We start from the raw sequence: 25,613 nt of genomic DNA, 5'->3' as shown, positions 1-25,613 counted from the left end.
CTGAAAAACAGTGGTTTAAGCCCTCATTGCCACAGACAAGAGACGCCTTAGGCACTGAGATTAGCCGCCCCCTCACTACCCTCCTAGAGCTCCCTCCGCCCCACCTGCCCAGTGCTACAAGCGGAACAGTAGCAGGGTCAGATCAAAAGAACAGAATATTTGCAGTTGGGAAACTGTGGTCCACAGACACAGATACACAGCCCAACTAGTTCCAGCAAAGGGGAGGGAGCGTTGGAAGCAGGACTAGCTGTGATGGTGGTCGCTGCCATTGCTCTAAGCTACCTCTCACAACTCATCACGCCCCTGTCCCTACCTATGTGGGCGGATCCCTGCAGGAGTAAACAGAACTGCTGAAACACAGGGGCTCTGACTCTGGGGCAGGAAGAGATTTGGAATATCAATAGCTCTCCACATCCCCACAGTGACGGGGCGCCCTATGACCCAGGTGAACTCTTAACACAGGGGAGGCATGCCTTCCAGGGAATCCCCCCACTACGTGAGAAGCTGGAATAGTGCAGAGAAAACATAACACAACAGTGTGAGAGACAATAGAGGGCTGCAGTCAGAGAGAAAATAAAACATTCTACCAACAGATAATGCAAAACAAAAGAAAGACCTCTTCCTATCAACCTGTTGCAGAAGCCACTCCTGTAGACATCTAGGAAGAGAAATAATAAATCAGTAATTGCAATGAATAACCAAGGCAAGAAGACAGCTCAGAAAGAAACTGAAAAGTCTCCAAAAAAGGAACTTAAAGATATGGAAATATGTGACTTAAATGACAGAAAATTCAAGATTGCAGTTCTGAAAAAACTCAACGAGATGCAAGAAAACACAGAAAAGCAGTATAATACACTCAGAAACACAATCAAAGAACATAAGCATTTTATGAAAGAGATTGAAATTTTAAAACAGAACCAAATAGAATTTCTGGAGATTAAGAACTCAATAGAAGAAACCAAGAATGAAATAACCAGCTTAGGTAGTACAGTTGACCAGATGGAGGAAAGAATGAGTGACATCAAAGATTGAAACCTGAAAATTACACAGATGGAAGAAGAAAGACACTTGAGACTTCAAAGAAATGAAAGAACTTTCTGACTCCATCAGAAAGAGCAATATAAGATTAATGGGCATACCAGAAGAAGAAAGAGAGAAGGGAACGGAGAATATATTCAAATAAATTGTTGATGAGAACTTCCCAAACTTGTGGAAAGAACTGGATCCATGAATCCAAGAAGCAAATAGAACACCGAATTATCTCAATCCCAACAGGCCTTCTCCAAGGCACATAGTATTGAAGCTATCTAAAATCAATGACAAAGAAAGAATCCTCAAGACAGCCAGGGAAAAGAAGACGGAAAACTAAAAGGAAAGCACATTAGATTATCATCAGAATTCTCAGCAGAAACTCTGCAAGACAGGAGGGAGTGGAACCAAATATTCAAATTATTGAAAGAGAGAAATTACGAGCCAAGAATAATATATCCAGCAAAGATATCCTTTAGATATGAAGGAGGAATAAAGACCTTTCCAGACATACAGAAGCTGAGGGAATTTTCTAACATACTACCTGCACTACAAGAAATACTAAAGGAGGCTATTCAACCACCATCAACAGGGACAATTTGTGGCAACCAAAACATAAAAAGGGGGAGAGTAAAGGCCTGAACCAGAATCTGGAATAGAGAAAGTAAGCATGTTGAAGAAAATCGAATACTCTAAATATCAAGTTTCTTTTACATAAACTTAATGGTAACCACTCAAAAAAAATGCAGAACTGAAATATATACTCTAATAAAAAGAAACAGAGGGAAACATCATAGAATACCACCACCCAGAAATAATAAACAACTACAAAAAGGCAAAGAAACCATGGAGACACAATCTTACCAGAATACTAAAGACAGAATGAGAGGACATCCTCACATATCAATAATCACCCTAAATGTAAATGGACTGAACTCACCAATAAAAAGGCACAGAGTAGCAGATTGGATCAAAAAACTAAACCCAACCATATGCTGTCTCCAAGAGACACATCTCAGCTACAAGAACAAGCATAGACTCAAAGTGAAAGGGTGGAAATAGACACTCCAAGCATATAGTATCCAGAGAAAATCAAGTGTAGCCATAATGATATGAGATGAAACAGACTTAACGGTGAAAAAGATAACAAGAGACAAAGATGGACATTTCATAATGGTAAAGGGGACTATACAACAAGAAGACATAACAGTCATGCCCCAATCAGGGAGCACTGAAATATACCAAGCAACTATTAACAGAACTAAAGGGAGAAATTGATCAAAACACAATTATACTAGGGGACCTAAATACATCATTGACAGCTATGGATAGATCATCCAAACAGAAAATAAACATGAAAAAGCCGCCTTAAATGACACATTAGATGAAATTGACATAATTGACATATATAGAGCACTTAATCTTAAAACAAGAGACTATATATTTTTTTCTAGTGTACATAAAAATTCTTAAGGATACACCGTATATTGGGAAATAAAACTAACCTCAGCAAATTTAAGAAGATTGAAATCATACCAAGCATATTCTCTGATCACAAGGCTTTGAAATTGGATACCAACTGCAAAAAAAAGCAGGAAAAAGTACAAATACATGGAGATTAAACAACATACTTTTAAAGAACGACTGGATCAAAGAAGAAATTAGAGGAGAGATCAAAAGATACATAGAAACAAATGACAATGAAAATACATCCTACGAAAATTTACTGGATGCAGCGAAAGCAGTTTTAAGAGGGAAATTTATATCATTACAGACCTATCTCAAGAAACAAGAAATACCCCAAAAAATAACCTCATGTTACACTTTAAAGAACTAGAAAAAGAAGAACAAGTGAAACCCAAGGTCAGCAGAAGAAAGGAAATAACAAAAATCAGAGCAGAACTAAATGAAATAGAGAACAAAAAGACAATAGAAAAAATTAATGTGACAAAGAGCTGGTTCGTTGAAAAGATTAACAAAATTGACAAACCCTTGGCTAGACTCACTAAGATAAAAAGAGAGAAGACACTAATTAACAAAATCAGAAACGAAAAAGGGGAAGTTATCACGGACACCACAGAAATACAAAGGATCATCCAAGAATACTATGAAGGACTATATGCCACCAAATTCAATAACCTAGAAGAAATGGACAAGTTCTTAGAAACATATAGCCTTCCAAGGCTGAACCATGAAGAACTGAAAAATCTAAACAGACAGATCACCAGTAACAAAATTGAATCATTCAAAATCTTCCCAAATGCAAAAGTCCCGGACCAGATGGCTTCACTAGTGAATTCTACCAAACCTTCAAAGAGGATCTAATGCCAATCCTGCTCAAACTCTTTCAAAAAATTGAAGAACAGATAGTACTCCCTAACTCATTTAATGAGGCCAACATTACCCTGATACCAAAACCTGGTAAGGACAACACAAAAAAAGAAAACTACAGACCAATATCTCTGATGAATACAGATGCAAAAATCCTAAACAAAATTCTAGCAAATCGAATACAATAATGCATTAAAAAGATTATTCATCACGACAAAGTGGGGTTCATCCCCGGAGCACAAGGATGGTTCAATATCTGCAAATATATCAATGTGATCCATCACATAAACAAAATAAAGGACAAAAATCATACGATTTTATCAATTGATGCAGAAATAGCATTTGACAAGATATAACATACATTTGTGATTAAAACACTTAATAAAATAGGAATAGAAAGAAAATACTTTAACATAATAAAGTCCATATGTGACAAACCCTCAGCTAATCTCACAATTAACAGTGAAAAACTGAAGCCATTTGCTCTACGTTCAGGAACACGACAGGCCTGTTCCCTATCACCTCTGCTTTTCAACGTAGTGTTGGAAGTCTTGCCAGAGCAATCAGGCAAGAGAAATAAATAAAAGGCATCCAAATTGGGAATGAAGAAGTTAAATTGTCACTCTTTGCAGATAACATGACACTGTATACAGAAAACCCTAAAGACTCCACCAAAGAGCTATTAGAAACAATCAACGCATACAGTAAAGTTGCTGGCTACAAAATCAACGCACAAAAGTCCGTTGCATTTGTATATACTAACAATGAAATCTCAGAAAAAGAAATAAAAAACACACCTTCCTTTTGCAATTACAACAAAAAGAATAAAATACCTAGAAATAAACTTAACCAAGGATGTGAAAGACCTATATGCTGCAAATTACAAGACATTTTTAAAAGAAATTGAAGAAGACACAAAGAAATGGAAAGACATTCCGTGCTCATGGATTGGAAGACTCAACATAGTTGAAATGGCCATATTACCCAAAGCAATATACAGATTTAATGCAATCCCCATCAAAATCCCAATGACATTTTTTAAAGAAATAGAACAAAAAGTCATCAGATTTGTTTGGAACCACAAAAGACCCCGAATAGCCAAAGCAATCTTAAGAAAAAAGAGCAATACTGGAGGTATCACACTTCCTGACTTTGGCTTGTACTACAGGGCTACAATAATCAAAACAGCATGGTACTGGCAGAAAAACAGACACATAGACCAATGGAATAGAATTGAGAACCCAGAAATAAAACCACATAAATATGGACAGATAATTTTTGACAAAGAAGCAAAAAACATACAATGGAGAAATGACAGTCTCTACAATAAATGGTGATGGGAGAATTGGAGATCCACAGGAAAAGAATGAAACTGGACTGCTATCTGTCACCATGTGCCAAAATTAATTCAAAATGTATCAAAGACTTAAGCACAAAACCTGAAATGATAAACTGCATAGAAGAAAACATAGGTACTAAAGTTATGGACTTGGGTTCAAAGAAGATTTTATGAATTTGACTCCAAAGGCAAGGGAAGTAAAAGCTAAAAGAAATGAATGGGACTATATGAAACTTAAAAACTTCTGCACAACAAAAGAAACAATCGACGAAATAAACAGGCAACCAACTGAATGGGAGAAGATTTTTGCAGACAGTGCCTCCGATAAAGGGCTAATATCCAAAATATAGAATGAACTCATGCAACTCAACAACAAAAAAACAAACAACGCAATTGAAAAATGGGCAGAGGACCTGAAGAGACATTTCTCCAAAAAAGACATACAAATGGCAAATAGACATATGAAAAAATGCTCAGCATCACTAATCATCAGAGAAATGCAAATCAAAACCACAATGAGATATCACCTCACCCCAGTCAGAATGGCTATCATAAACAAGGCAAATAGTAACAAGTGTTGGAGAGGCTGTGGAGAAAAAGGAACCCTCATACACTGTTGGTGGGAATGCAGACTGGTGCAGCTGCTATGGAAGGCAGTGTGGAGGTTCCTCAAAAAAATTACAAATAGAATTACTGTATGACCCATCAATTTCACTCCTAGGTATGTACCCAAAAAATCTCAAAACATTTATACATAGAGACACGTGTGCTCCAATGTTCATTACAGCTCTATTTACAGTGGCCAAGACATAGAAACAACCAAAATGTCCTTCAACAGATGAATGGATAAAAAAGTTGTGGTATATACACACAATGTAATACTATTCGGTGGTAAGAAATGATGAAATAGGACCATTTGTGACAACATGGATGGATCTTGAGAATATAATGCTAAGCGAAATAAGTCAGACAGAAAAAGCGGAGAACCGTGTGATTTCACTGATATGTGGTACATAAACCAAAAACAACAAAAGAACAAGACAAACAAGTGAGAAACAAAAACTCATAGACACAGACAGTAGTTTAGTGGTTACCAGAGTTTAAGGAGGGAGGGGGTGTAGTAGATTAGGGTAAAGGGAATCAAATATATGGTGATGGAAGGAGAACTGACTCTGGATGGTGAACGTAAAATGTGATTTATAGATGATGTAATACAGAATTGTACACCTGAAATCTATGTAACTTTACTAACAATTGTCACCCCAATAAACTTTAATTAAAAAAAATATGAACAGGTCGTAGTTCGTACAATTATGAGTAGTTTTTTTTACTTCCATATAAGCCCTTTTGTTTTCCTGTGAGGTTTTCACATTGATGTTGTATTTCTTTAATCCAAAGTAAAATGTTAAATATATCTTAAGTATGCACTACTTAGGACACTTTTCCACTAGATTACTAAGTTATACATACTTACTTCTATAGCAATAGGATATACCCTAGGGACCATTCCTGTCAATTTCATCTTTGAGAAAACACTTTGCAGTCTACAGTGGTAATTCTCCCCGACCTGAAATATGATCCCTCCAGATTATCAAAAAGGAACATAGGAAATGGCAAAATTGGAACACGCAAGTAAATTACAAAATAGAAGAAAAAAGGCTTAAAATTACATTAACCTATGAAAGAGTGTATTATTTAGTGTCCACAGCAGAATGTCAATCTGAGTGCATACTATGTAATCAGACCATATAACATAGAATGCAATAATATCAACATTCCAAGTTATGATACTCCCTCTCACAAACTTTATTTTAGAGAAAGTAAAAACTTTACATATATACTTTATATATAAATATTACATACATAAAACAGCTAAAGAAAAACAGAGTTGTATTTTCAATGAATGGGTTACAAGATTACAAAAAAATGATTTGCTATTAATCTTTAAACCAGATATGGTAGTGATGAAAGCTCAGACTTTACAAAAGAAAATTAATTCTGTTAGTAAAAAGAACCCACTCTTCAGAACTAGTCCTATGATACCAGGTTATGTTACAGGTCCTTTAACCAAGGGCTTTCTGCTTATTTCATTTTAATTAAGTACTATCATTTTACAAATGATATTTTAACAAATGGCATCAAACATAATTTTAACCAATGAAATAAAAATGCATGCTAATTCAAAGAACAGCAGTTAAAAACCATCATATAATTGTCACTATGATAATAAACATTGAAAATCAATTCCAAGTTAAAAGTTTTGAGGGTGGGTTTGAAAATGACCCATCTTAAAATAAAAAAGAATATGGCCCATGTAGCCCAACATGTTTGTTTTTCAAAGGAAGATATCCATTAACTTCTCACCTTTTCTGTGTTAATGAGTGCATATCACTTAAATGTACAGATTATTGCCTTCATTATGTGCTTTGTTATACCTGCATATTGTCCTCCCATAGAGTGCAATTATAAGGAGAAACACTTGATTTTTCATGAGCAATATTACACAAAACCTCCTATTACGGGTAATCACAAAACCAGGAATGAATTATGATATGCGAATAGATTCTACAGCAATTACCAATGAACACCAAAACGCTGCTCAATAATTACTTGCGAAGAGTAAAAGAAAAAACAAAAACCGACCACCACATTAATGGCTTTACCAGGGTACTTGGCACAATATTTGAGGGGATAAAAAAACTGATACGTATAATACAATGCGACAGATGTGCAGTAAAGAATATTGCACAATATTTAGAAAGACCATGCTATTTACAATTCTGTGGATAGATCCTACATCAAGAAGCCAAGTTAAAAAAAAAAAAGAAGAATGAGATGAAGTCAACAAGACAATAGCATTTCTATAATTTTTCTTTAAAAATGAACATAAAACAACCATACATACTTAGCAAAACAAACAAATAAATGGTTCAAGTCCACATGTAACATTTGTAGGGCCTGGGAAAGAATGCAGATATGTATATATCTAAAGATTTTAAAGTTATAAATCAGGTCAGTAAATTGTTAAAAAATAAAAATAGAAAAAAAATAAGAAATTATTACATACAGGTTTTTATTCTCTTGTTATCAACTATTTCTCTTAGTTTTCATTATATTGTGTCTGACTTTATTTCTCCTTTGCATGTAAAATTGGATGCCTGGAGAACATTTATAGACAAGTAAAAATGTAGCAAGACTAAAGTGATGAGCATCGTACCATTTCTGTAAACACTTGTTAAAGCGCTAGTGTTTCTATGATATACTACTACAGTACTTTGAATTTATATAGTACCTGTCTGCTAAAGAGCCAAGGCTTACATAGCTCACCCACCCTTTCAGCATGCCTATGAAATACATAGATTGGAAATTGATAGCTAACAAAAAAATAAAATAAAATCAAGATATGAACAGAGAACTTCCATGATTTACTTAAAGATGGCCTATCTGTCCAAACTGTAGAGGACTAAAAGGCCCTGGATTCCACACTCAATGACTTTTCCAATAAACAACACTACCTCCTTACCATCAAACAAATTTCTAAACTGGTCGGAAAAATTAAGCTGTCTCATAATATAAAATCCGTAGGTTTAATGTACCAAAATCCTTATTAAGGAATGATATAAACTGTATCTCTCTATTTTGTTTATTAGTTTCAGGTGTACAAAACAATGTAATAGTTAGACATTTACACCCCTCACAAAGTGATTACCCTCCTCCACCAATCTACTACCCTCTCTGACATCATACATAACTGTTACAATTCCACTGACTCTATTCCATATGCTGTACTCCACATCCCGTGAATATATATATATACATATATATATATATATATATATATATATATATATATATATATATAAAATTATAGTTGACATTCCATATTATTCTACTTCAGCCTCAGGTAGTATCTCTATGTTTAAAAAAACCAGCATTAGTCATGGAATAAGCCACTAGTCATCATCAATTTGCCAACAAGTTATTTAGCTTGGTTCAATATAGTTGCATTAAAAGTTGAAAAATGAACTGATAAATATAACTGAAATAAGCCAGACTATAACTATTTGAAAAAAAGAATCCCAGCAAACCAAAAACTTTGAGCCATGCCCTCATTTTATAAAAGAAAATGCATGGTATCTGGCACATGTATGTACTCAATATTAGTTATCACTATAATAATTTTAAGTGGCTTTCTGAAAGTCAAACTCTAGAATCTAGTTCTTCTGAAGCCAAGTCAACATATTTCCTCCTTAGTATTCTAATTTTCCTTTAACCAGCAATACTTTTTCATCCCTAAATCAGTTTATACTCACTATAGTATTTGTCTTTCAAGTGCTAAAAATAAAGCAAATTCAGTATTATTAGTTATACTGAATTTTCTGAAACTGCCTCACCTCCATAACTACCTACAAGTTGGCCCAAATATTATCAGATCTTCTCCTGAGACTGACATTTCATGGTCAGACAGTTTGTTTTTCTAAGCCATAACTTTAACCAAAGCCCTCATATAACTAAAAACAGCTAGTCGTGACCACTAGTATCTAAAAGAGCTTCCAACAGTGTAATGTATCCAAAAAGCTTCTGAAACTTCCAACACATTGAACGTACATTACATGTTATATCACTCTCTAGAATAATTATACAGACTCAAAACATGATCTGGCTGTTTTCTTCTAAACTGAGTTTCATTATTTACACAGAACAAATTCCCCCCCCCCCGCCCACTACTTATCACCAAAAGAAAAATTACCATATGAACAAGTACAAAATGATTCTAAAAACAGATACCCAAGTTGTCATGTATTGATAGATGTTCAATTTTATACCAGGTACTTCTGGAATCTGTACTAAATAGCAAAAACAAACAGTTTGGCATACACATCCCACCTACATTTTCTACAACACAATAGCAAATTCATGAATTTATCATATGTGCTAAGAATATTATGGCAGTAAATTTCTTGGAAGGGCAAGCAGAAATAATGCCTAAAAGAGAATATGGAATAATGGCAAGTGGACTTTCTTCCTTTTCCCTGTCAGTTTCACCAAAAATAATCACTTTAGTGCTCAAGCACCATAGCCAAACTACCCCCTTCTTTTCAGTAAAAGTCACGCTGTTTGCTCAGGAGCAAAATTTTCTTTGGTTCCTGATAGTGCTTTGGATATTGACATTCTGCCAGTATAATCACAGTCAAAAATAATGTGCATGTGACCATTTGCAGAAGAGACTTAATCTCAACCAAATAATACTCACCAGTTATAATTAATCCTTCTACACAAAATTACATAGACTACAGATTTTTAGCAAGTGAATCTCAATGATGGCGTTAGACTAGAGACCTTGGACTTCAATGTTAAGTCAAGGCAAAACATAATTTGTTTGGCTCCCCACCCCAAGTAGGTAAAAAGATCGATAACTTGCTATTATAGATATAACAGTAGAAATTAAGAATTAAATTTACAATCCCCCAATTTTAGTAATAAACCTGGGTTCATTAGATCATACCACTGAAAAATGAAGTCAGCAAAGCAGTCAGTGGTTTTACATGACGACATCTCAAGAGAATGAAATGCTGTGGACTAAGAGCCTAGTGATGATCCTATTTTGACATGAGTTAATAATATTTAAAGAGTTTATGTTCTAAGAAAAGATGAAATACTGCCATTTGCAACAACATTGATGGATATTGAGATTATTATGCTAAGCAAAATACCAGACTGAAAAAGTCAAGAACGTATGATTTCACTGATATGTGGGATATAAAACTGAAAGCAACAAAAGAACAACACAAACAAACAAAGCAATAAAAACTCACAGAGACAATGGTTTAGTGGTTACCAGAGGGTATGGGGGGAGGGGAGTGGTAGATGACGGAAAAGGGGGTCAAATATATGGTGATGGAAGGAGAACTGACTCTGGGTTGTGAACACACAATGTGATATATAGATGATGTATTATAGAAATGTACACTTCAAACCTATATAATTTTATTAACCAATGTCACTCCAGTAAATTTAGTTTAAGAAAAAGTTTATGTCCCTACTACTTTAACCTAGTTGGATAGTTGTACTCTCGTTTTTTTGAAGTTAAATATTTATTAGGAGTTCAATCTAAAATTATCACCTCACTGCCACTGGCGGGGAGGGAAGCCTCTATCTACCAGAGTAGTTAACTCCAATAACTCAGGCTTATATCCACTTCCAGTTAATGTGTACCCAAGGCTGTCAGAACTGTGTGCTTTAAAGTACTCCTTTTCAGGTTCAGAATCCCATGCACAGCAGGAAAACGGAGTGCTCGAGTCATTCAGAGATTGCTGCAGTACACAAATGGTTTTTGGCTAAGTCATACAAAGGCAAAATCCCTTAAATGTTCCCAGTTTCATTGTTAGCTATCCTAGTTGTTTTCAAGGCTGAATTTATGTATCAACTGCATCCATTTTCGTAAATAAGTACAGCTTTTAAACTGCCTTCAGAGATTCCTCTGCCTATTTCTATACTAAGCAATATATAATCTGAATAGCAAACTGCCACGTTTTTTTGCAACAGCAACCTTAACTTGGGCCACAAGGGCGGGTATTGGTCAAGATGGGAGTTGTTTCAGTGTCTTCTCATTATTCTACCAAACTTTTGACAGGTAAAGACACAACTAGCTGTATTTGTCAAATTTAGTGTCCACTGTTTTTGTGCCTGATTTCTGATCCAAATAATTCCCAACCATAAATAACTGATGGTTAATTTTAGTCAAGAGATGATCCACCACCTTCAAACAGATGCCTAATATAGAGAACACTACAATTAGAACATAGGCCAGACCCAGAAATATGGACAAAGCGTTTTTCTTTTTTTATCACTATCTTATGGGATATGGCTTCACATCTATAATTTAGGGATCAAATGGGGCGTGAATAAAAGGAGGATTTTCCTAGAAAATAATTAGTATGATATTTTCAAAATTCAGAAAAGCCATCAATAGATAGCAGGCCTGTAGGAGAGATAATGACCCAGCACAAACATAGTTCAAATCCTTATTTTAAAAACAACTCCTGATCAAAATGGCGGCATGAGGTGAGCCTCTGTAAAGCTCCACTGGAATTTACAACTAGTCGAACAACAATAACTCCAGAAAGGACTCCCTGCACAGTGGACAGGCAAGATGAAGAGGCCCACTACTGAATTCACCGAAAGGAGGGCGAATCGCACGACCAGGGGAAGGGGAAGGGAGAAGTGGAGATGGAGGCGCGCAGCCAGAGGAAGCAGACATAGCTCAGTGCTCTGAGCTTCCTGCATCGCAGAACTACTGCAGCTGCCTGAGAGGGAAGAACTCGGACTGCTAGGGCTCTGCTTATGGCCCACAGGGCTGAGGGGGCAGCATATAACACGGCTGAACCCAACGCTCACGGCAGACACCTCGGAGAAAAGACTGAGGGAAGAGGGCTGAAAACAGTGGTTTAAGCCCTCATTGCAGAGCAGAAAACCGAGCTTTAGGCACTGAGACTAGCCACCCACTTCCTACCCTCCGAGAGCTCGCCCCGCCCCCACCTGCCCTGTGCTAGAAGTAGAACAGTACCAGTATAAGATCAAAAGAACAGAATATTCCCTGTTCTGAAAACTGTGGCCCACGGACACAGATTCGCAGCCCAACTAGTTCCGGCAAAGGGGAGGGAGCTGTGGAAGCAGGACCGGCTGTGGTGGTGGTCGCCACCATTGCTCTGGGCCACCTATCACAACTGACCCCACCCCTGGTCCCACCTATCTGGGCAGATCCCTGCAGAAGTAAAGAGAACTGCTGAAACCTACTGGCTCTGAATCTGATGCAGGAAGAGCTTTGGAACTTCAAAAGATCTCCGCATACACACAAGGACACTGCGACCTGTGACCCAAGCGAACTAATAACAGAGGAGAAGCCCGTCTCCCAGGGAATCCCCCCATTGTGTGAGAAACTGCAATAGTGCAGAGAAAACACAGCACTACCGTGTGAGAGAGAATAAAAAGGCTGCAGTCGGAGAGAAAATAAAACATTCTACCAACAAATACTGGAAAACAAAAGAAAGACCTCTTCCTATCAACCTGTTGCAGAAGCCACTCCTGTAGATGTCTAGGAAGAGAACTACTAAACCAGTAATTGCCATAAATAACCAAAGCAACAAGACAGCTCAGAAACAAAGTGAAAAGTCTCCAGAAAAGGAACTTAAAGATATGGAAATATATGACTTAAATGACAGACAATTCAAGTTCTGGAAAAACTCAACGAGATCCAAGAAAACACAGAAATGCAGTTTAATGACCTCAGACACAATCAAAGAACAACATAAGCATTTTAAGAAAGAGATTGAAATTTTAAAAATGAACCAAATAAACTTTCTGGAGATTAAGAACTCAATAGAAGAAATTAAGAATGAAATAAGCAGCTTAGGAATTAGAGTTGACCAGATGGAGGAAAGAATCAGTGGCATCAAAGATAGAAACCTGGAAATGACACAGATGGAAGAAGAAAGAGACTTGAGACTTAAAAGAAATGAAAGAACTCTACAAGAACTTTCTGATTCCATCAGAAAGAGCAATATAAGAATAATGGGCATACCAGAAGGAGAAGAGAGAATGGACCAGAGAATATATTCAAACAAATTGTCGATGAGAACTTCCCAAACTTGTGGACAGAACTGGATCCTCGAATCCAAGAAGCAAATAGAACACCTAATTACCTCAATCCCAAAAGGCCTTCTCGAAGGCACATTTTATTGAAGCTATCTAAAATCAACGACAAAGAAAGAATCCTCAAGGCAGCCAGGGAAAAGAAGATGGTAACCTACAAAGGAAAGCCCATTAGATTACCATCAGATTTTTCAGCAGAAACTCTACAAGCCAGGAGGGAGTGGAACCAAATATTCAAACTATTGAAAGAGAGAAATCATGAGCCAAGAATAATATATCCAGCAAAGATATCCTTTAGATATGAAGGAGGAATAAAGACCTTTCCAGACATACAGAAGCTGAGGGAATTTTCTAATACATGACATGCACTACAAGAAATACTAAAGGAGGCTATTCGACCACCATCAACAGGGACAATTTGTGGCAACCAAAACTCAATACGGGGGAGAGAAAAGGCCTGAACCGGAATATGGGAATGGAGAAAGTAAGCGAGCTGACGAAATTGGAATACTCTAAATATCAAACGTTCTTTTACATAAACTTAATGGTAACCACTCAAAAAACATCCAGAACTGAAATATGTACCATAATAAAAGAAGAAACAGAGCAAAACATCATAGAATACCACCACACAGAAATAATAGACAACAAAAAAAGGCAAAGAAACAATGGAGACACAATCTTACCAGAAAACTAAAGACAGAATGACAGGAAATCCTCACACATCAATAATCACCCTAAATGTAAATGGACTGAACTCACCAATAAAAAGGCACAGAGTAGTAGATTGGATCCAAGAACTAAACCCAACCACATGCTGTCTCCAAGAGACACATCTCAGCTACAAGGACAAGCATAGACTCAAAGTGAAAGGGTGGAAACTGACACTCCAAGCAAATGGTACCCAGAGAAAATCAGGTGTAGCCATAATGATATCAGATGAAACAGACTACAGGGTGAAAAAGATAACAAGAGACAAAGATGGACATTTCATAATGGTAAAGGGGACTATACAACGGGAAGACATAACAGTCATCAATATTTGTGCCCCCAATCAGGAAGCACCGAAATATACCAAGCAACTACTAACAGAACTAAAGGGAGAAATTGACCAAAAGACAATTATACTAGGGGACTTAAATACATCATTGACAGCTATGGCTAGATTATCCAAACAGAAAATAAATAACGGAATAGCAGCCCTAAATGACACAATAGATGAAATGGACTCAACCGACATATATAGAGCACTTCATCCTAAAACATCAGACTATACATTCTATTCTAGTGTACATGGAACATTCTCAAGGATAGACTATATATTGGGACATAAAATCAGCCTCAGCAAATTTAAGGAGATTCAAATGATACCTAACATATTCTCTGATCACAAGGCTTTGAAACTGGATATCAACTGAAAAAAGAAAGCAGGAAAAAACACAAATACATGGAGATTAAACAACATACTTTTAAAGAACGACTGGGTCAAAGAAGATATTAGAGGAGAGATCAAAAGATACATAGAAACAAATGACAATGAAAATACATCCTACCAAAAATTTTGGGATGCAGCGAAAGCAGTTTTAAGAGGGAAATTTATATCATTACAGGCCTATCTCAAGAAACAAGAAAACTCCCAAATAAATAACCTCATGTTACACCTTAAAGAACTAGAAAAAGAAGAACAAGGGAAACCCAAGGTCAGGAGAAGAAAGGAAATAACAAAAATCAAAGCAGAACTAAATGAAATAGAGAAAAAAAGACAATAGAAAAAAATTAATGTGACAAAGAGCTGGTTCTTTGAAAAGATTAACAAAATTGACAAACCCTTGGCTAGACTTACTAAGATAAAAAGAGAGAAGACACTGATTAACAAAATCAGAAACGTAAAAGGGGAAGTTATCACGGACACCACAGAAATACAAAGGATCATCCAAGAATACTATGAAGGACTATATGCCACCAAATTCAACAACCTAGAAGAAATGGACAAGTTCTTAGAAACATACAGCCTTTCAAGGCTGAACCATGAAGAACTGGAAAATCTAAACAGACCGATCACCAGTAACAAAATTGAATCAGTCATCTAAAACCTTCCCAAAAGCAAAAGTCCGGGACCAGATGGCTTCACTAGTGAATTCTACCAAACCTTCAAAGAGGATCTAATACCAATTCTGCACAAACTCTTCCAAAAAAATTGAAGAAGAGACAGTACTCCCTAACTCATTTTATGAGGCCAACATTACCCTGATACCAAAACCTGGTAAGGACAGCACAAAAAAAGAAAACTACAGACCAATATCTCTGATGAATACAGATGCAAAAATCCTAAACAAAATTCTAGCAAATCGAATACAACAATGCATTAAAAAGGTTATTCATCACGACCAACAGGGGTTCATCCCCAGGGCACAAGGATGGTTCAGCATCCGCAAATCCATCAATCTGATACATAACATAAACAAAAAAGGGTCAAAAATCATATGACTATATCAGTCGATGTAGAAAAAGCATTTGACAAGATACAACATCCATTTATGATTAAAACACTTAATAAAATAATTATCCAAAAATATAGGTATAGAAGGAAAATACCTTAACATAATAAAGGCCATATATGACAAGCCCTCTGCTAATCTCATAATTAATGGTGAAAAACTGAAGCCCTTTGCTCTACGTTCAGGAACACGACAGGGATGTCCCCTATCACCTCTGCTTTTCAACATAGTGTTGGAAGTCCTTGCCAGAGCAGTCAGGCAAGAAAAAGAAGTAAAAGGCATCCAAATTGGGAATGAAGAAGTTAAATTGTCACTTTTTGCAGATGACATGATGCTATATATAGAAAACCCTAAAGACTCCACCAAAATGCTATTAGAAACAATCAACGAATACAGTAAAGTTACTGGCTACAAAATCAACATACAAATGTCCATTGCATTTCTATATACTAACAATGAAATCTCAGAAAAAAAATACAAAAAGCACTTCCTTTTGCAATTGCAGCAAAAAGAATAAAATACCTAGGAATAAACTTAACCAAGTATGCGAAGGACCTATATGCTGAAAACTATAAGACATTTTTGAAAGAAATTGAAGACACAAAGAAATGGAAAGATATTCCGTGCTCATGGATTGGAAGACTCAACATAGTTAAAATAGCCATTTTACCCAAAGCAATATACAGATTCAATGCAATCCCCATCAAAATCCAAATGACATTTTTAAAAAGAAATAGAACAAAAATCATCAGATTTGTTTGGAAGCACAAAAGACCCCAATAGCCAAAGCAATCTTAAGGAAATGAAGAATACTGGAGGTATCACACTCCCTGACTTTGGCTTGTACTACAGGGCAACAATAATCAAAACAGCATGGTATTGGCAGAAAAACAGACACATAGACCAATGGAATACAACTGAGAACCCAGAAATAAAACCACATAAATATGAACAGATAATTTTTGACAAAGAAGCTAAAAACATACAATGGAGCAAAGACAGCCTCTTCAATAAATGGTGCTGGGAGAATTGGATAGCCACGTGCAAAAGAATGAAACTGGACTGCTATTTGTCACCATGTACCAAAGTTAATTCAAAATGGATCAAAGACTTAAGCATGAAACCTGACACAATAAACTGCATAGAAGAAAACCTAGGTACTAAACTTATGGACCTTGGGTTCAAAGAGCATTTTATGAATTTGACTCCAAAGGCAATGGAAGTAAAAGCTAAAGTAAACGAATGGGACTATGTGAAACTTAAAAACTTCTGCACAGCAAAAGAAACCACCCACAAAATAAAGAGGCCACCAACTGAATGGGAGAAGATTTTTGCAAATAGTGTCTCTGATAAGGGGCTAATATCCAAAATATTTAAGGAACTCATGAAACTCAACAACAACAAAAAACAAACAACCCAACTGAAAAATGGGCAGAGGACCTGAAGAGACATTTCTCCAAAGAGGACATACAAATGGCAAATAGACATATGAAAAAATGCTCAACATCAGTAATCATCAGAGAAATGCAAATCAAAACCACAATGAGATATCACCTCACCCCAGTCAGAATGGCTATCATCAACAAGACAAATAGTAACAAGTGTTCGAGAGGCTGTGGAATAAAAGGAACCCTCATACACTGTTGGTGGGAATGCAGACTGGTGCAGCCGTTATGGAAGGCAGTGTGGAGGTTCCTCAAAAAATTACGAATAGAATTACCATATGACCCAGCAATCCCTCTCCTGGGTATCTACCCAAAAAATCTGAAAACATTTATACATAAAGACACGTGTGCTCCAATGTTCATTGTGGCTTTGTTTATGGTGGCCAAGACATGGAACCAACCAAAGTGTCCTTCGATAGATGAATGGAAAAAAAAAAAAGTTGTGGTTGATATACAGAATGGAATACTATTTGGCGGTAAGAAAAGATGGTATAGGAACATTTTTGACAACATAGATGGATCTTGAGAGTATGATGCTAAGCGAAATAAGTCAGACATAAAAAGCAGAGAACCATGTGATTTTACTGATATGTGGTATATAAACCAAAAACAACAAAAGAACAAGACAAACAAATGAGAAACAGAAACTCATAGACACAGACAATAGTTTAGTGGTTACCAGAGGGTAATGGGGGTGGGGGGTGGGAGATGAGGGTAAGGGGGATCAAATATATCGTGATGGAAGGAGAACTGTCTCTGGGTGGTGAACACACAATGGGATTTATAGATGATGTAATACAGATTGTACACCTGAAATCTATGTAATTTCACTAACAATTGGCACCCCAATAAATTGGAAAAAAAAAGAGACTTCAGAGGGATAATAGATTGGGGGGGAGGTTATCACTTTTTCAGGGGTAAAAAACAACAACAACAAAAAAACAAGTCCTGTTTGTATTTTGGATATAATCTGAGCACCAAATTACCTGTTTCCCTCATCCAAATCTAAGTAGAATTCCCTTCAGTAGAGACTAGTTCACACTCACTTGACGTTTTTTGTAGCTATAGTTTTTGGAATATGGCCTTCAGCCATTTCATTCCAGTTTTAAAGTCAAACGAAGTCATATGACCATTACCCTAGGGGCATCAGAGGCTTGGGGCACGTGATGCCCACCGGCAAGTGTGGGACTCTGTGCACTTCGTTGGAATTCACTGGAAATTTCATCTCCAGGATCAAAGTTAGGCTCCCAAATGCATTGTGACATGCAGTTAAGTGGAGTACGTGCTTACTTTTCAGTAGTTTTTTAATTTCAACTACCTTCCTACCTACTGTGCCGCCATCCAGTCTCTCTACCACTGCCCATCCCTCGTAGCAGGCCAGGCACCCCCAGCATGCCGTCTGTTGGATCGTAAATGACGAGGCTCTCCAACCCAGTTAGTTCTAAATGCAACCTTCGGCACCCCTAGGGTGGTGGTGCAGATCAGGTTTAGAGCAAGAAGCATAGCGTCAGATCGCGTTAACCCCACCCTACCCCACCTCCTCGGTTGGGGTCACCTCCAGCCCTGGAGCCGGACCGTGGGAGCCGCCCGCACACTACAGCAGTAGCAGCCGCGCCGGCGGCAACTTTGGGACTGGCAAGAAGCCAGGGCAGGGGTGGTCGGCGTCCCCCCGCCTCTCATTAGCGCGCTTAAATACAGCGGATGGACAAAAGTAAACACCCACAAGTGCAGCTGTGTGGGGGCAGGGGGATAGTACCCCTCTCCCACTGCTCCTTAGGTTCTGTCTCCCGGGTCGCCGCGAGAGATCCCTGGCTGCCACTGCCCAGACCATGAGCTCGGGGCTGCAGAGCCAGAGGAGCTGAGAAGGGAGTCGATGGGCGGCGGGGGTCGGCAGGAGAGAGGACTTAACGGCCCGGGAGATGTTCGGCTACAGAAAGGAAAAAAGTGCTTACTCATAGGGAGACGCGGTACGATCGCGACGCTCTCGCGAAGGGCAAGGGAAGCAGGCGGAAGGCGGGCCACCAGAGCCTGGTTCCCTCCCGCGACCGCGGCACTCCCCAGAGCCCCGGGCCGGCGCAACCCCGCGACGTCCCCAGTGGCGGCCAAGCCGGAGCTGGAGGCGTTGCAGGATGCCGGCTCCGGGATTTCCGAGTCCGGAGCTAGGCGGCGGTGGGGCGGGGTGAGGGTGGGGGAAGGTGGCAGTAGCTAGAGAAGAACGACAGAGGGAAGTTAGGCACTCGGTTTCCTCTTCGGGGCCGCCGCCACGGAAAGGAAGAAGGGCAGGGTTTGGCGTCAAGGACGCCAGCCAAGGTTGGCAACAAGTTAGCAGCAACTACTAAGAAAGAGCCGAAAACGTGATTGCGGCGGGTGCTGTTCGTGGGGAAAACTGTCCCTCCCACCCATCCTTGATGGGAACGATTGCTTTGGCGCCTAAGGGCTAGAGCTGAGATTTCTCCAGGCCCCCTCTGCCCCCATCCTCCGTGCGAGGCACATTCCTGCTGAAGTTCTGGGAGATGCTCTTCCCTGGACCCACTTCCTGCCCACGCCCAGGCAACCCCCTATCCTCGTGCTTTCCCCTGCCGACAAAGTACTTACATAAAGTCTCAGAATACTGGATCTGGCCCGACAGCCTCCCACCGACGCGCTCAAACAACTTCTGCCTCTCGAAATCTTTGCGGCTGCGGTTCTAAAGCCAGCGCTCCCTCCCCTCCGGCCATCCCCTCCGCCCTTTGGCCGCCGCCAATTGGCTCGAGTGGTGCCTGCAGTCGGCCTGGGAACCAGGAAGGAGATTGGGCCAGGAGCCTGTCACATCAACTGGGTGGGGGAGCTGGGAGAATAATCACCGGGATGGGCGCCCGGCATGGATGGGGATTGGAACTGTGCGGCTGGGAGAAGAGACTGGTCCCCCGCCCCTGCTTCTCCCTCTCCCTGGCTAAGAGCTTAGGAAAGTTCACAGTGCCTGGCTCAGAGTACTGTTCAAAAAAATCTTGTGGAATAAATGAAAACATGGGAATGTCAGGAACGAGAGTTTGCCACCAAGCCCCTATTTAAGTCTAAGGAGGCTACAGCTTCTCCCCGGAATCGTGAGGAGAAACTTGGCATGGGAAGGGGCATTTCTAGTAGTTTCGTCTGCTCCAGTGAGTCCAGGTGCGGAACAACGCAGAGGGAAAAAACTTCAGCAATCTCCCATCTCCTTAGGAGGTCAGGACGCTGCCCTCATGCCTTTGGCTTCGTGCCAAGTAAACTGTTGACCAAAACTGTCTGGTATGTCTGTCTGTCCATGCGGAAAGGGGTAAGAGGTGGAAGTGGGAAGGAATGGTGGAAGTGACGTGCTTCCTTCCACTCGTTTGACTAGAAACGGACGTCATTTCTCATCAGTCTCCCTTAACCAGAGAAAACTTGGAGACATGCTCCTGCTTCCCAGAGTACCTTTCCTTCTTTTTTGCCCACGAGATTGCCTCCAAGTCATAGCTGACCTTTTTCATTAGCACACGTGGAGGTGTCCCCTCCTTATCTGCATTCCGATCCTTTGGCTCACTCCAGGTCCAAAGTCAGCTCTGAAATCAGCTCCGAAATCAGCTCCCAGGGCCAGAATTTGAATGATTCTCCAGGGGTCAGGTCAAGAGATTGGCTTGTGGGACAGCTGTAGAAGACAACTTCTAAGGCATTTCCTGTTCCAGTCGGAACCATTTTGTTCAGGCAATGTGTGCTTGGAAAATTTCAACTAGAATTTAAAATTGGTTCAGTTACGTTCCATTTTACATGCATTTTAGGGAAAATGTTAAATTGAGTGGCCTAAAAAATTAAACGCTCTTGTAAAGGAACCCCCTCCACTCCATCTCCTGTTATGAATCTCTTTAGAGAAATTAACCTAGTCAGTGCCAGAGCTTCTTAAATGGGAAGGAGTGGGGGAGTTCATATACTACCTAAAGGCTAGACAAGCAGACAAGAGCTTGGCACGGGAAAAAAAGCCTCGTTTAATATTAATTAATGATTAATCAACTGGAAGAACTTATGAAAGGCACAGGAAGGTGAAAAAGAAATGAGAGGGCAATCATGGTTTCAGAAACATTACATTTCTGTTTGGACAGATTTTATACTGGGCCAGGTTTGGGTCAGCACAAAAATACCAATTGCAGCATGTTGGTGTTAGGTTCACCGTACAGTGCATTGCCATGCAAATTTACAGTGGGCTCCAGGATGAGATTTCTGGTTTTCAATAATTGGCCCAAGGTATAGTTACTAGAATTCTTTATACAAAATTTCTAGGTATACCAAATATGGTACTTCATTTTTCTACCTTTTATGGTGTCTGCTAGTCACCATTGAAGAGCTTCCACCTGCTTTTAAATTTAAATTTACAGACTTAGCAATAGCATGAAGAGACTCTGCAAGCTAAGTTTTCAAGTAAGAATATATTTATCTGAATTACTTAACTTAATATCCTGTTTTAGTTAATTTTTCAAGTTGTAGAATTTAGAATAAGTCTAAATATTAAGAATCCTATGCATATGCTATTTATGCTTTCATGTTTCTTAGTCAAAAAAGATTACATAAAAGCTTTACTTTAATAAAAGTCTTCGTTCACCATGAATCCTGAGGACGTCAGCATTCAGCAAGAGTTGTTTTTTTGTTTGTTTGTTTGTTTTAATTTATTTTATTAAATTTATTGGGGTGACAATCGTGGGATTCATAGATTATGTAATACAGAATTGTACACCTGAAATCTATGTAATTTTACTAACAATTGTTTTTTGTCAAGAAATGTCACTTTAATGGAAGTGCAGTGGTCTATACTTTCAAACCTGCAGGGTGCCCAGGTGGTGATACTCCTCCTTACCTCAGTAGTTTCCAACAGATAAAACATGCCTTACAAAAACTCATATATATATATATATATATATATATATATATATATATATATATATATATATATATGTAGGTCTTTCACAAATTGTTTGAATCAGTAGCCTAAAAGATTTTGCCACTTTCTACCTTCTCCAATTTTCAATCCCACCGGTGTTTATAATAAATAATTTCAAATTATTCTCAAGAAAAAATTTTTTTCAATTTATTGGGGTGACAATTGTTACTAAAATTACATAGATTTCAGGTGTACGATTCTGTATTACATCATCCATAAATCCCATTGTGTGTTCAACACCCAGAGTCAGCTGTCCTTCCATCACCATATATTTGGTCCCAATTACCCTGATCTCCCACCCCTAACCCCCATTACACTCTGGTAACCACTAAACTATTCTCTGTGTCTCTGAGATTCTGTTTCTCATTTGTTTGTCTTGTTCTTTTGTTGTTTTTGGTTTATATACCACATATCAGTGAAATCACATGGATCTCTGCTTTTTCTTTTCTTTTTTTTTTCTTAAGATGATTTCGTTTTTTTTTACTTTACTTTATATTTTTTAATTAAATTTATTGGGGTGACAATCGTTAGTAAAATTACATAGATTTCAGGTGTACAATTCTGTATTACATCATCTATAAATCCCATTGTGTGTTCATCACCCAGAGTCAGTTCTCCTTCCATCACCATATATTTGATCCCACTTACCTTCATCACCGACCCCCCACACCCACCCCCTTACCCTCTGATAACCACTAAACTATTGTCTGTGTCTATGAGTTTCTGTTTCTCATTTGTTTCTCGTGTTCTTTTGTTGTTTTGGGTTTATATACCACATATCAGGGAAATCACATGGTTCTCTGCTTTTTCTGTCTGACTTATTTTGCTCAGCATTACTCTCTCAAGATCCATCCATGTTGTCACAAATGTTCCTATATCATCTTTTCTTACCGCCGAATAGTATTCCATTGTGTATATACACCACAACTTCTTTATCCATTCATCTATCGAAGGACATTTTGGTTGTTTCCATGTCTTGGCCACCATAAACAAAGCTTCAATGAACGTTGGAGCACACGTGTCTTTATCTCTAAATGTTTTCAGATTTTTTGGGTAGATACCCAGCAGAGGGATTGCTGGGTCATATGGCAATTCTATTCGTAATTTTTTGAGGAAGCTCCACACTCCCTTCCATAACGGCTGCACCAGTCTGCATCCCACCAACAGTGTATGAGGGTTCCTTTTTCTCCACAGCCTCTCCAACACTTATTACTATTTGTCTTGTTGATGATAGCCATTCTGACTGGGGTGAGGTGATATCTCATTGTGGTTTTGATTTGCATTTCTCTGATGATTAGTGATGTTGAGCATTTTTTCATATGTCTATTTGCCATTTGTATGTCCTCTTTGGAGAAATGTCTCTTCAAGTCCTGTGCCCATTTTTCAATTGGGTTGTTTGTTTTTTTGTTGTTGAGTTGCATGAGTTCCTTGTATATTCTGGATACTAGCCCCTTATCGGAGGCACTGTTTGCAAAAATCTTCTCCCATTCAGTTGGTGGCCTCTTTATTTTGTCAATGGTTTCTTTTGCTGTGCAGAAGCTTTTAAGTTTCATATAGTCCCATTCGTTTATTTTAGTTTTTACTTCCATTGCCTTTGGAGTCAAATTCATAAAATGCTCTTTGAACCCAAGATCCATAAGTTTAGTACCTATGTTTTCTTCCATGCAGTTTATTGTGTCAGGTCTTATGCTTAAGTCTTTGATCCATTTTGAATTAACTTTGGTACATGGTGACAAATAGCAGTCCAGTTTCATTCTTTTGCACGTGGCTATCCAATTCTCCCAGCACCATTTATTGAAGAGGCTGTCTTTTATCGATTGTATGTTTTTTGCTTCTTTCTCAAAAATTATCTGTCCATATTTATGTGGTTTTATTTCTGGGTTCTCAATTCTATTCCATTGGTCCATGTGTCTGTTTTTCCGCCAATACCATGCTGTTTTGATTATTGTGGCCCTGTAGTACAAGCCAAAGTCAGGAAGTGTGATACCTCCATTATAGTTCTTTTTTCTTAAGATTGCTTTGACTATTCGGGGTCTTTTGTGGTTCCAAACAAATCTGATGATTTTTTGTTCTATTTCTTTAAAATATGCCATTGGGATTTTGATGGGGATTGCATTGAATCTGTATATTGCTTTGGGTAATATGGCCATTTTAACTATGTTGATTCTTCCAATCCATGAGCACGGAATGTCTTTCCATTTCTTTGTGTCTTCTTCAATTTCTTTCAAAAAATTCTTATAGTTTTCAGCATATAGGTCTTTCACATCCTTGGTTAAGTTTATTCCTAGGTATTTTATTCTTTTTGTTGCAACTGCAAAAGGAATTGTTTTTTGTATTTCTTTTTCTGAGATTTCATTGTTGATATATAGGAAGGGAATGGACTTTTGTGCGTTGATTTTGTAGCCAGCAACTTTACTGTATTTGTTGATTGTTTCTAATAGCTTTTTGATGGAGTCTTTAGGGTTTTCTATATATAGCATCATGTCATCTGCAAAGAGTGATAATTTAACTTCTTCGTTCCCAATTTGGATGCCTTTTATTTCTTTCTCTTGCCTGATTGCTCTGGCAAGGAATTCCAACACGATGTTGAAAAGCAGAGGTGATAGGGGACATCCCTGTCGTATTCCTGAACGTAGAGCAGAGGGCTTCAGTTTTTCTCCATTAATTATGAGATTAGCAGAGGGCTTATCATATACGGCCTTTGTTATGTTAAGGTATTTTCCTTCCATCCCTATTTTATTAAGTGTTTTAATCATAAATGGATGTTGTATCTTGTCAAATGCTTTTTCTGCATCAATTGATATAATCATATGATTTTTGTCCTTTATTTTGTTTATATGATGTATCACATTGATGGATTTGCGTATGTGAACCATCCTTGTGCCCCGGGGATGAACCCGACTTGGTCGTGATGAATAATCTTTTTAATGCATTGTTGTATTCGATTTGCTAGAATTTTATTTAGGATTTTTGCATCGGTATTCATTAGAGATATTGGTCTGTAGTTTTCTTTTTTTGTGCTGTCCTTACCAGGTTTAGCTATAAGGGTAATGTTGGCCTCATAAAATAAGTTGGGGAGTATTGTTTCTTCTTCAATTTTTTGGAAGAGTTTGTGCAGAATTGGTATTAGATCCTCTTTGAAGATTTGGTAGAATTCACTAGTGAAGCCATCTGGTCCCAGACTTTTGCTTTTGGCAAGGTTTTGGATGACTGATTCAATTTCGTTACTGGTGATCGGTCTGTTTAGATTTTCCAGTTCTTCATGGTTCAGCCTTGGAAGGCTATATGTTTCTAAGAACTTATCCATTTCTTCTAGGTTGTTGAATTTGGTGGCATATAGTCCTTCATAGTATTCTTGGATGATCCTTTGTATTTCTGTGGTGTCCGTGATAACT

At 38.2% G+C, this 25,613-nt stretch overlaps 1 protein-coding gene across 4 annotated transcripts in view; it reads right to left on the bottom strand.

Moving 5' to 3' along the window:
- Positions 1-20,029, bottom strand: part of PLS3 (plastin 3) — a 123,363-nt gene extending 103,334 nt beyond the window's left edge. For 2 of the 4 annotated variants that reach the window (XM_019718730.3, XM_019718733.3), the window contains exon 1: positions 19,890-20,029. The gene's annotated coding sequence lies outside the window, so the exon portion shown is untranslated. Of the gene's footprint in view, positions 1-19,246; positions 19,449-19,889 lie in introns of those variants that run through there. The other 2 variants (XM_074323440.2, XM_019718732.3) reach the window with 2 other exon arrangements.
- Positions 20,030-25,613: the final 5,584 nt, after the last annotated feature.

Source organism: Rhinolophus sinicus, chromosome 18 (genome assembly GCF_057876585.1).
Source record: "Rhinolophus sinicus isolate RSI-liver-muscle chromosome 18, RSI-T2T, whole genome shotgun sequence".
NCBI lineage: Eukaryota > Metazoa > Chordata > Mammalia > Chiroptera > Rhinolophidae > Rhinolophus > Rhinolophus sinicus.
Note: the sequence above shows the minus strand (reverse complement) of the source record. Positions and strands in the feature narration are given on the sequence as shown.